Source organism: Salmo trutta, chromosome 30 (assembly GCF_901001165.1).
Source record: "Salmo trutta chromosome 30, fSalTru1.1, whole genome shotgun sequence".
NCBI classification, from domain to species: domain Eukaryota; kingdom Metazoa; phylum Chordata; class Actinopteri; order Salmoniformes; family Salmonidae; genus Salmo; species Salmo trutta.
In genome coordinates, this window is record NC_042986.1 from 4,793,732 (window position 1) to 4,807,031 (window position 13,300).

Consider the following 13,300-nt stretch of genomic DNA (forward strand, 5'->3'; position numbering starts at 1 on the left):
TACAATGTGGTTTAGCTCTCACACCCAGTTTGTACCCAAGAACTTTCATTAGGTTGTTGCAAATGTTCTCATAACACAAAAACTGGACAGTGCTGATGATTATAAAATGTTTGTATAAAACATTAGACACAGAACTATTTGCATTATCGTGGAAGTAATGTTTTTAGAACCAATCTGGATCATCATGTCATATCCTTACAGAATAACTTAATAACAGACTCACATGAATGTTTCTTGTTTGTTGTTATTGGTGTTAGTAGTAATATCTCCATCAACATTAGCAGAATGTTCCAGGAATGTTTCTTGTTTGTTGTTATAGGTGTTAGTAGTAATATCTCCAACATTAGCAGAATGTTCCAGGAATGTTTCTTGTTTGTTGTTATTGGTTTTAGTAGTAATATCTCCATCAACATTAGCAGAATGTTCCAGGAATGTTTCTTGTTTGTTGTTATTGGTTTTAGTAGTAATATCTCCATCAACATTAGCAGAATGTTCCAGGAATGTTTCTTGTTTGTTGTTATTGGTGTTAGTAGTAATATCTCCATCAACATTAGCAGAATCTTCCAGGAATGTTTCTTGTTTGTTGTTATAGGTTTTAGTAGTAATATCTCCATCAACATTAGCAGAATGTTCCAGGAATGTTTCTTGTTTGTTGTTATAGGTTTTAGTAGTAATATCTCCATCAACATTAGCAGAATGTTCCAGGAATGTTTCTTGTTTGTTGTTATTGGTGTTAGTAGTAATATCTCCATCAACATTAGCAGAATGTTCCAGGAATGTTTCTTGTTTGTTGTTATTGATGTTAGTAGTAATATCTCCATCAACATTAGCAGAATGTTCCAGGAATGTTTCTTGTTTGTTGTTATAGGTTTTAGTAGTAATATCTCCATCAACATTAGCAGAATGTTCCAGGAATGTTTCTTGTTTGTTGTTATAGGTTTTAGTAGTAATATCAACATTAGCAGAATGTTCCAGGAATGTTTCTTGTTTGTTGTTATTGGTGTTAGTAGTAATATCTCCATCAACATTAGCAGAATGTTCCAGGAATGTTTCTTGTTTGTTGTTATTGGTGTTAGTAGTAATATCTCCATCAACATTAGCAGAATGTTCCAGGAATGTTTCTTGTTTGTTGTTATTGGTGTTAGTAGTAATATCTCCATCAACATTAGCAGAATGTTCCAGGAATGTTTCTTGTTTGTTGTTATTGATGTTAGTAGTAATATCTCCATCAACATTAGCAGAATGTTCCAGGAATGTTTCTTGTTTGTTGTTATTGATGTTAGTAGTAATATCTCCATCAACATTAGCAGAATGTTCCAGGAATGTTTCTTGTTTGTTGTTATAGGTTTTAGTAGTAATATCAACATTAGCAGAATGTTCCAGGAATGTTTCTTGTTTGTTGTTATTGGTGTTAGTAGTAATATCTCCATCAACATTAGCAGAATGTTCCAGGAATGTTTCTTGTTTGTTGTTATAGGTTTTAGTAGTAATATCAACATTAGCAGAATGTTCCAGGAATGTTTCTTGTTTGTTGTTATTGGTTTTAGTAGTAATATCGCCATCAACATTAGCAGAATGTTCCAGGAATGTTTCTTGTTTGTTGTTATAGGTTTTAGTAGTAATATCTCCAACATTAGCAGAATGTTCCTATAATATTTCCTCAGAATCACTTCTATTGTTCCCACATTTTGTTGCTGCTGCATGTTCTAAGAACATTGTGTTATTACATTACCTGGAAACGTAAGAAGAGCATTTGGGGAATGTTCTGTGGTGGTTGTTACAGATGTCGTGGAAAACATTGTAGTGAACTTTAGCAGAACATTCCAGGGATATTTAATCTAAAACGTTTGCTGGATATTAGATTAAACCCCAAGTAGAACTGAATGGGAATCTTAGATAATGTTCTGGGGAAATGTTCCCAGCATGCTGGGTAGCTTTACAGTACCTGTAAAGAGTGGTAAATATTCGGACACAGTCTGAAATGACAAAATTGCAAATTAAGGGTCCTTTTCTGAGGTGCAACCTTTGAGAAAGGTAAGTGAACGGCACTAGGAATGATTCGTTGTTAGCTCCCTAGCCAAACGCAACCACCTAGCTGCCAAATGAAGACGCTCTTTCCGTTTGCATTTCATACTACCGTTGGATGTCATCTTTGAACCGGCCCAGCACCCTCTCTTTAAATTCAATCAGTCGCCAATGTTGGAAAATCTAACTGATTAATGGAGGTATCGGCTTTTCGGTGCCGCCTCCCCCCGTCGGTCTGACGGAGCTCACCCGTTTGGTCACGCCACACGATATGGAAATCGAAGAAGCGTGCAGCCAGGGTCGTTGCAGCTAGTCTGTATTGAACTATTCATTTTCATTTCAACATGACATTAGAGGATATTGAAGTTGGTCTCTCTCTCTCTCTCTCTCTCTCTCTCTCTCTCTCTCTCTCTCTCTCTCTTTCTCTCCACTAGAATGGTCCAGGCCTGCTTCTGATTTCAGCAGGCTGCCATTTTGGTAATTCACATATATTGTATAGTCTGATATTATAGCGTTACCTTCACATGTAATTACACATCACGTCACTAAAAGGTTGGGTACAGTTTGGAGGTAGCCACTTCAGACAGGGTGTACTGTACAGTATGTAGGCTGGCTGAGCCAACCACAGTATGCAGTTGCTGGATATAACCATAGTCTTGTGTAACACTAGCAGATGTGTGCGCTCCCTGCAATGTTTGAGTTTATTTTCCTATTTACAGGGACAGTTGACATGCTTCAACGTTTCAGTAAACGTGTCGGTGAGGGTCACATGCATGCTCAATCCGGTGAATTGTGTGCGTGAGGCTGATTATCCCCAGCATTCAGCCCATGCAATCCATCTCTGTCTCTCTCAAAGCAGTTTGGCTGGGAGTCATCAGCCTCGCTGCTCCTGCCTGACCCAGTACAACACTCATGTTTCAGGCTCAAAATGACTGCTTCGCTCAGCACGTTGATTTGGAGGGCTCGGCTTATGGCCTGCTGCTCGCTGGCGAGAGTACTGCCTAAAGAGGTCTGATAGCTCCATAACTAAGTCAGACTCCAGTGAGAGATCATTGTCTGTGTCTTTCATATACTATAATATAATACTATAATAGCAGTAAGCCAATAACGGAGCTAGTTGTGAGATCTAGTCAGGACCCCGTTCTAAATATATATTTCATTGAGTGTAAATTATTTTGGCTTCTCTCTCTCTCTCTCTCTCTCTCAGCGGGGCTCAGAGCAAAAGGCTCTTATCATAGATAGTCATAACAGCCTAGCCATCGATAGCCATCATGAGACTCCCCCAGGAACCCTCCCCACACTGGTCTTAGACAAATATACAGGCCTAGAGAGAGAGGGATGGAGGGAACAAAGGGAGAAAGAGTGAGAGAAGGAAGACTGAGGGAGGGAACAGAGGGAGAGTGATGGTAGAGTGACAGGAGAGATGTGGCCCTAAGAAAGCAGGGGTTAGGGCTGTTAATGGGCCTTGATGGAGGAGGCCCCCTGTCTATATGTCTGTCTGTCTGTCCCCTCTAGCCCCAACTAAACGGGGGACATGTTTGTCTAAATGTGATCCTATATACCCAATGCTCAGTGGAGGGTTTTAATGCTAGTAGTCGTCATTGTGGGAATATTGAATGGGAGTTGAATGGATCGTGTATATACTGTATATACTGTAAGGTGTAGTGTGGATATGGATCCACCTATAGAATGGGTGTTGGTTGGAGTAATGGCACAGACTGGCGTGTAATAATATCGGTGTGGGTAGTATGTGGAGTTAAGATGAAGTGTGTGTGTGTGTGTGTGTGTGTGTGTGTGTGTGTGTGTGTGTGTGTGTGTGTGTGTTACGCCCCTGAAAAAGGGGAGAAATAATCACGAGTGTGATACGGTATTGTTTCCTCACTGAGAACTTTTACTGCAATCATTTTACCAAAGTAACACATTTTACAAAAGTAACACATTTTACAAAACAACCGATCTACAGGAAAGAGCTAGTGTTGTAGGGTACAAGGCTTATTCAAGTCACAACAGTATACACTGTAATTCACTGAAACATATACTAATTTCAATATAACTGTCAAGCACAAAGCTTTAACTCAGGAAACCATAGCTTAATTTATCAACAGTCAATAAAGTGTTTGAAAAACCATTACACAAATAACACCGCAAAATATCTTATTAACAACGCACATGTTCATTCACGATCGACATAAAATGGCAGCTACTCTCAGTACGAAGCTAGCCTTCGCTGCAACCGAGCAGGGCTCATATTACTCTGCAAACGTAACTCTAACTTCCTCAAGATGTTACTAAGACACACCTCATACACTCTTGACATGTTAGCGAGTTATTACATTTAAATGACTCTGTTTTATCATCAATAACGTACCTGAAAAAGGGGAGAAATAATCACGAGAGTGATACGGTATTGTTTCCTCACTGAGAACTTTTACTGCAATAAGGAAAAGACCGCGATTTCCCCGCGAACTTGGGTGGAGACCAGAGCAATCGATCTCAGGCTCATAGATTAAAGAGCATTTAGTAGATCACAGATTAACACTTTTCCCCTTCAATTAGGCACCACAAAATAAAGTAATCAATATAACGTTTACACATTCCTTTTACAATTCTTACCTTTTGTACACTTGATGGATTTTAACACAATTATATGAATGTTATCCATCTCTATCAACTAATACAGAAAGCATGATATTTTTAACCTTAGATGTTTTAAGATCCTCACATACTATGAACTTACTAATACTTTTTAATGTATAACAGGCTATGAGTATTTCCTTTAACCTGTCACGTGTGTGTGTGTGTGTGTGTGTGTGTGTGTGTGTGTGTGTGTGTGTGTGTGTGTGTGTGTGTGTGTGTGTGTGTGTGTGTGTGTGTGTGTGTGTGTGTGTGTGTGTGTGTGTGTGTGTGTGGTGTGTGTGTGTGTGTGTGTGTGCATGAGGTCTGTGTGTAATTGCCCATACAAAAAAATATTGCAGTGAGAGTGCAGTATAACTGCAGTGTGCTGCAAATACCGCATCCAAAATAATGTTGTTTCTTTTTTACTGCAGTAATTATGCAGTGTAACTGCAGTTAGTTCAATTCTGCAATTACTCTATCCAAAATAACACAGTCGACAGCCCAAATAAATGCTTCACACTTTTACGATAGTTTCAAACCAGCATTCTTTTTATAAGCGTGGGCCGTGAGAGTTAATACGCTGAGTGTGAATGGGGCTCAATGGGTGAAAGCTCAGGTGTGTGTGTCTGTGTGTCTTAGTGTGTTTGTGTTTGTCTTAGTGTGTGTATGAGTTTATGTGTGCGTGTTAGAAATTGTGTGTGTGTGTGTGTGTGTATGTCTCTTGAAGTCTGTGTGTGATCAGTCCAACGCCACCATCCATTCCTGGATAATTAGAATGATCCAGAAGAGAGAAGAGAAGGAAGTCCAGTCTTGTCTGTCCCAGGGCGTTGGGCGATGGCGAGGTGTTAACTCAGACGCATTTCCCCGAGACGGACAGCTCAATCTAGGAGATGCTTAGCTTGGGGCAACGTCCATTCAGCCTGTCTCTCTGCTCCCCCCACTGGAACAGCAGAGCCACCCGCAGTCATCCATTTAAAAGCTGTTATGCTCTTCTTTATCACAACATAATATAACTCCCTGTCTCCGCACAAGGGCCATTTCAATCAAGCCACAAGCGCAGGCCCCTGCCTGGAAGCCCTCTGTTAGGGGACAGGAGAGAAGGGGGGGAGAGCACCCTATCAACTGGGGAAGGATCCTACAGAGTGAAACGATTTATTGTGAGTGCAGTGATTGGCCGTGGATCAGGTATTGACAGGAACAGGTGGGCGTACAGTGGATGTTCACTGCTGCTCCTCTCTCCTGTTCTTTACCCCCCAGCACACTGTCAGTTCACACTCCCTCTGAGAGAGAAAGGGGAAGCTGGAGAGCACTCGGAGAGAGGACAAAAGGAAGTGTCTATTTTTTCATAAGGGTGTGTGTGTGTTGGTAAGCATGTGCAGTGTTGCATGAATAGATATTGTATGTGTCAAGTGTGTGTGTTGGTTTTATGAAAGCATGTGGCTATGATGTGGTGTGTTTACCATATACATTCTGTGTGTGTGTGTGTGTGTGTGTGTGTGTGTGTGTGTGTGTGTGTGTGTGTGTGTGTGTGTGTGTGTGTGTGTGTGTGTGTGTGTGTGTGTGTGTGTGTGTGTGTGTGTGTGTGTGTGTGTGTGTGTGTGTGTTTAAGGATGTGTAAGCCCCATATCCACCCACTAAGACTTACAGAAGGATGTCACAGCATTGAAACAAAGGGAGAAATGTCCGTGATCCAAACTGAAAGAGAACAGAATCAAATATCTTTTGTTTTGTCTCAGACTGCCGAGGAGAATTAGCAAAGCTCCAAATCAAACAAGCGCAGATGCTTTCCAAAGCTACACTACCGGTCAAAAGTTTTAGAACACCTACTCATTCAAGGGTTTTTCTTTATTTTTACAATCTTCTACATTGTAGAATAATAGTGAAGACATTACAACTATGAAATAACACATATGGAATCATGTAGTAACCAAAAAAGTGTTCAACAAATCATAATCTATTTTATATTAGAGATTCTTCAAATAGCCACCCTTTGCCTTGATGACAGCTTTGCACACTCTTGGCATTTTCTCAACCAGCTTCACTTGTAAATGCTTTTCCAACAGTCTTGAAGGAGTTCCCACATATGCTGAGCACTTGTTGGCTGCTTTTCCTTCACTCTGCGGTCCAACTCATCCCAAACCATCTCATATTCCAAAACCTATCGATAGAGGACACAGTTTTTGCCAATTTTGATGCAAGGAAATATAACCAATTTTCAGTAAGGCCCTCCGGACCTCTTTGGAGACCGAATGCGGCCCCCAGGGCAAAATGATTTCGACAACCCTGATCTGAAGACTATCAGTAACATTTCCAACCATTTCAAATACATTGTCCGTGATTGAGCTAGAATAGTCTCAAGAGTGCAACCCCCGCCCATCTGACACTCCAGGCAGACTAGAGCAAATGATAAAAGGAACATTTTTAAATACTATATGAACCCTGGTCTGGTAGACTGAAGAAGAAGAAGCCACATGAGTTGAGCTCTTCAGGTTAATGGGTCATTAGCATAGTATTTTACTAATCACATCAGAGCCTGACTCTGATGAGGTCTAAAGAGCAGCTCTTCTGAAGGCCACTCCAAAAGGGAAAAAGCTGAATGATTAAGTATTTCATGTATATTTAGGAAAAAGCATTGGAAAGGGTAATTGTTTATTACCGCCATGTTAAATTAAACTGGAATTACATATATTTGATTATTATTTTTATATATACAGTACCATTGAAAAGTCTGGACACACCTACTCATTCAAGGGTTTTCTTTATTTTTACTATTTTCTACATTGTAGAAAAACAAATCAAAATATATTTTAAACCAAAATATTTGTTATATTTGAGATTCTTCAAAGTAGCCACCCTTTGTCTTGATGACAGCTTTGCACACTCTTGGCATTCTCTCAACCAGCTTCACCTGTAATGCTTTTCCAACAGTCTTGAAGGAGTTCCCACATATGCTGAGCACTTGTTGGCTGTTTTTCCTTCATATCAAGCCATCTCAATTGGGTCACTACAATGACTTCAATAGTTAATTATTATTCATATTACCTGAATGTTTGTTTCTATACGTTTATCTCCAGGTTTCTTTTTAAGATGGTAATGTTCCATTGACAAATTGTGAGGAGTAATGTTGGAAATTGTGTTTCCTTTCCCACTGTATAGCACCATGCAATGAATATTAATCTTGTGGTATTTAACAACCCTATTTACCAACACTGTGGTTTTCTATATCATGATTATATGTTTAAAAGAAACCCAAGTTTACACATGAAAAATAATACAGCAGGTTCAGTCCTGAGGTTGTAATGTCTTCCATTCACGTTCATTTTATGTAGGTTTTAAACATGCTATTAGCCAATTTAATCCAATTTCCCCAGCCTTCGGAGCACTCCAGTGGAACATATTACAACTAACATTGAACATATGGGCACTGTTGCCGTAGAAACAGCACAGCAGTTACTTAGGAGGTATTAAAGAAATACGCTTTTTGTTTTTACATCTTTCGTCCTCTCGAACCGATGTCAATTATGCCCCCGAACATGGTAATTGATAACGAGAAAGCAAGCAGGAAATGAAATGTCAGGTTTGATTAGAACACTGATGCCTTATCATTTGTTCATAACTCATTTCCAGCATCTGTTAATTCATCTCTAGACCCCCAGATGAAATGAAAGAGTTTCTCAGGAGGAAGTGAACGGGGGGGGAAAGTCATCCGTCTTTGATGGAGTGGTCGAGCTCTATAAATATTGTCCCTCCAAGTTGTTGATGTTATTATTCAGTAATTGGTTCCTGCGCTCTCGCGGACTTTGAGACACTTTGTCTCTCAATAGTCTCTTGTCTTGCTTCAAACTCCAGCCCTTCCAGTCTCTTCACTCCAGTCTCTTTACCTTCTATTTGCCCCTGCGCGTACCTAGCAGAGACACGCTTTAATTAATGCTCAGGTGCTTATGTGTTCCTAAACATTCATTTAACGGGTGTTCTCCCATGGACACGGGTGTTCTCCCATGTTCTTGGTGGCCAAACGCAGGTAACTGCTGCCCAATTCCTCCCCTACCTCCTCCCTCGTCTGTATCCCAGTGAAAACCCATCATTCATGGCTGTCTTGATGAATAGCCACTTCATGTCCGTGTTAGCCCCGGGCCATAGTAGACAATGGTATTCCTCTGTTGCCGGGCCAGAAAATACTGTTTACGTTGTTAATTAGATTGATGCTTACATTTGGAAATGCGACTTGGTACTGCATGATAGCATTCACCCACTCTCCATTCACCTCTCCTTTTAGCACCAAACATTTCATGAATTAGCCATGAAGCTGTTCATTTTCTTCTCGGCTCACCTGCTTGCTTGTTTGCTTTCCCAGCATGTTTTCCATGTGGAAAAATGTGTGTGTGTGTGTGTGTGTGTGTGAAACAGAAAGAGAAAGCGTACGTGTGTGTATGAGAGAAAGCATGCATGTGTGTGTGTGTGTGAGAGAGAAAGCGTGCATGTGTGTGTATGAGAGTGTGTATGAGAGAAAGCGTGTGTGTGTGTGTATGAGAGAAAGCGTGTGTGTGTGTGTATGAGAGAAAGCGTGTGTGTGTGTGTATGAGAGAAAGCGTGTGTGTGTGTATGAGAGAAAGCGTGTGTGTGTATGAGAGAAAGTGTGTGTGTGTGTGTATGAGAGAAAGCGTGTGTGTGTGTATGAGAGAAAGCGTGCGTGTGTGTATGAGAGAAAGCGTGTGTGTGTGTATGAGAGAAAGCGTGTGTGTGTATGAGAGAAAGTGTGTGTGTGTGTGTGTGTGTGTATGAGAGAAAGCGTGTGTGTGTGTGTGTATGAGAGAAAGCGTGCGTGTGTGTATGAGAGAAAGCGTGCGTGTGTGTATGAGAGAAAGCGTGCGTGTGTGTGTGTGTGAGAGAGAGAGAAACAGAGAAAGAGAGAGAGTGACACCCATATGTGTTTTAGTGGAAGGCGAGGTGTCAGAGTAGGGTTTGGCACAGCCATACGGCGAGGGCTTACCCAGCTTAAAGTGCCACACACAACAGAGAACTCACTTACCTGCCTCACCACCACAGTTACTGCCCGTACAGGGACAGACTTGTCCCAGGCCCCCAGACAAACCCTCTGTTGTTCCCCTAACCACCCTGCCTCCTCCAAATTAAAGAAAGAGTTTAACTTTCAGTCCCCACACAACCCGCTTTTATGGGCTTGAAGTATTTCTTAAATATTTCCAGGAAAGGGAATAGAGGTGCTAGCCTATTAATCGGGTACCCGTGGCCTTCTGATCACCACGCATAACACCGACAACGTCGCAATAACGGAAGATTTAGATGACGGAAGTGAGAATGCATTGTTGTACCATGTTGGGGATCTTGGACTTTGTTTTAATTAAAACAACCACTCTCCAAGTGTCCACACACACACTGGAAAACAGACAGACCTCTCCTCAAGTTGACTATTTAGAATAACAGCACGGCCCGAGAAGCAAAGCGTAATGACGATATACCATTTGAAAAACAGTGTTGAATTGTTGAAGTGTCAAACTGGTCTTTATTTTGGAAAGGGTGCAGAGTCGGTCGACTGATTTATGGTCATATCCTCCTACACTGTCATTGAGGGGGTAGATTTGCCTATACTGTCTTTTTCTCTCTCTTTTTTCTCTGTGTCTCTGTGTCTCGCTCTACTTTTTTCTCTGTGCTGTGTCTCTCTGTCTCTCTTTATTCTCTGTGTCTCTGTGTCTCTCTGTCTCTCTTTATTCTCTGTCTCTGTGTCTCTCTGTCTCTCTCTCTTTTTTCTCTGTCTCTGTCTCTCTTTTTTCTCTGTGTCGCTGTCTCTCTCTCTCTCTTTTTTCTCTGTGTCTCTCTGTCTCTCTTTTTTTCTCTGTCTCTGTGTCTCTCTCTTTTTTTCTCTGTGTCTCTGTGTCTCTCTCTTTTTTCTCTGTGTGTCTCTGTGTCTCTCTCTTTTTCTCTGTGTTTCTGTGTCTCTCTCTCTCTTTTGCTCTGTCTCTGTGTCTCTCTCTCTTTTTTTCTCTGTGTCTCTCTCTCTTTTCTCTGTGTGTCTCTGTGTCTCTCTCTCTCTCTTTTTCTCTGTGTCTCTGTGTCTCTCTCTCTTTTTTTCTCTGTGTCTCTGTCTCTGTGTCTCTCTTTTTTTCCTCTGTCTCTCTGTGTCTCTGTGTCTCTCTCTCTTTTTTTCTCTGTGTCTCTCTGTCTCTTTTTTTCTCTGTCTCTGTGTCTCTCTCTCTCTTTTTCTCTGTGTCTCTGTCTCTGTGTCTCTCTTTTTTTCTGTGTCTGTGTCTCTCTCTCTTTTTTTCTCTGTCTCTTTTTTTCTCTGTATCTGTGTCTCTCTGTTTTTCTCTGTCTCTGTGTCTCTGTGTCTCTCTCTCTTTTTTTCTCTGTGTCTCTGTGTCTCTCTCTCTTTTTTTCTCTGTGTCTCTGTGTCTCTCTCTCTTTTTGTCTCTATGTCTCTGTGTATCTCTCTCTTTTTTTCTCTGTGTCTCTGTGTCTCTGTGTATCTCTCTCTCTTTTTTTCTCTGTCTCTGTGTCTCTGTGTATCTCTCTCTCTTTTTTTCTCTGTGTCTCTGTGTCTCTGTGTATCTCTCTCTCTTTTTGTCTCTGTGTATCTCTCTCTCTTTTTGTCTCTGTGTATCTCTCTCTCTCTCTCTCTCTCTCTCTCTCTCTCTCTCTCTCTCTCTCTCTCTCTCTCTCGGCTTTAGAAGCTTCTGATAGGCTAATTGACATAATTTGAGTCAATTGGAGGTGTACCTCTGGATGTATTTCAAGGCCTACCTTCAAACTCAGTGCCTCTTTGCTTGGCATCATGGGAAAATCAAAAGGAATCAGCCAAGACCTCAGAAAAAAAATTGTAGACCTCCACAAGTCTGGTTCATCCTTGGGAGCAATTTCCAAATGCCTGAAGGTACCACGTTCATCTGTACAAACAATAGTACGCAAGTATAAACACCATGGGACCACGCAGCCGTCATACCGCCCAGGAAGGAGACGCCTTCTGTCTCCTAGAGATGAACGTATTTTGGTGGGAAAAGTGAACAACAGCAAAGGACCTTGTGAAGATTCTGGAGGAAACAGGTACAAAAGTATCTATATGCACAGTAAAACGAGTCCTAGAACCTGAAAGGCCGCTCAGCAAGGAAGAAGCCACTGCTGCAGAACCGCCATAAAAAAGCCCGACTACGGTTTGCAACTGCACATGGGGACAAAAAGATCATACTTTTTGGAGAAATGTCCTCTGGTCTGATGAAACAAAAATAGAACTGTTTGGCCATAATGGCCATCGTTATGTTTGGAGGAAAAAGGGGGAGGCTTGCAAGCCGAAGAACACCATCCCAACCGTGAAGCACGGGGGTGGCAACATCGTGTTGTGGGGGTGCTTTGCTGCAGGAGGAACTGGTGCACTTCACAAAATAGATGGCATCATGAGGACAGAAAATTATGTGGACATATTGAAGCAACATCTCAAGACATCATTCAGGAAGTTAAAGCTTGTTTCACGTCCTGACCAGTAAAGGGGTCTATTTGTTATTGTAGTTTGGTCAGGACGTGGCAGAGGGTATTTGTTTTCATGGTTTTGTGTATATGTTTAGATAGAGGGATATTTTGTGTAGAGTGTTTCTGGGATTTATTGGTGTAAGTGTCGATGTAGAGGGAGTAGTTGATTTAGGTGGTTTGGGGTGTGTGTGTATTGTAGAGGGGGAATTTGATATATGTGTTCCGGGGTGTTGGGTATGTTCTTGTGTTTGTATTTCTAAGGGGCTGTTCTAGTTTTGTATTTCTGTGTTGGCCTGGTATGACTCTCAATCAGGAACAGCTGTACTTCATTGTTGCTGATTGAGAGTCATACTTAGGGAGCCTGTTTTCACCTGTCACTTTGTGGGAGGTTATTTCCGTGTTTAGCGTTATGCCTTACAGGACTGTCTATCGGCGTTGTGTTTTTGTATCCGTGTTTGTTTTTGGTTTCCCTTCTTTGTCCTAATAAAAGAAGATGAGTGTACATATACCCACTGCGTTTTGGTCTCAACCCTACGATTACCGTGACAGCTTGGTCGCAAATGAGTCTTCCAAATGGACAATGACCCCAAGCATACTTCCAAAGTTGTGGCAAAATGGCTTCAGGACAACAAAGTCAAGGTATTGGAGTGGCCATCACAAAGCTCTGACCTCAATTGTATAGAAAATGTGTGGGCAGAACTGAAAAAGCATGTGTGAGCAAGGAAGTCTACAAACCTGACTCAGTTACACCAGCTCTGCCATGAGGAATGAGCCAAAATTCACCCAACTTATTGTGGGAAGCTTGTGGAAGGCTACTCCAAGAATAAAGTCCTATTTGAGCTGCATGAGCTTGGCTTTTCCCATGTGACTGTGTGCCGTTGCCAGAATATACGACATGGCGATTCACGACTTCCCACCTCACATACCTTATATCCACTTTACACACACGGAACTCTTTCAAGGGTTTGCTCATCTCTCAATGTGTTGATATTATGATATAAAATACATTTACATTACAATTTAGTCATCATGATACATAAGCCACAGAGGAATGCCTTCACTCCTATTTTTTTCATTTCAATCCCAATCAAACACAATTTAAAGTACATTTCCACATCATTTCATAGTAAAATGCATTAAAAGAATGAAAAGTGAATAAACTAGAACACACACACACACACAC

At 41.3% G+C, this 13,300-nt stretch overlaps 1 protein-coding gene across 5 annotated transcripts in view; it reads left to right on the forward strand.

Annotated features, from left to right (window-relative positions):
• Nucleotides 1–13,300, forward strand: part of LOC115168976 (histone-lysine N-methyltransferase PRDM16) — a 384,212-nt gene that overhangs the window by 89,285 nt on the left and 281,627 nt on the right. The window lies entirely within an intron of this gene.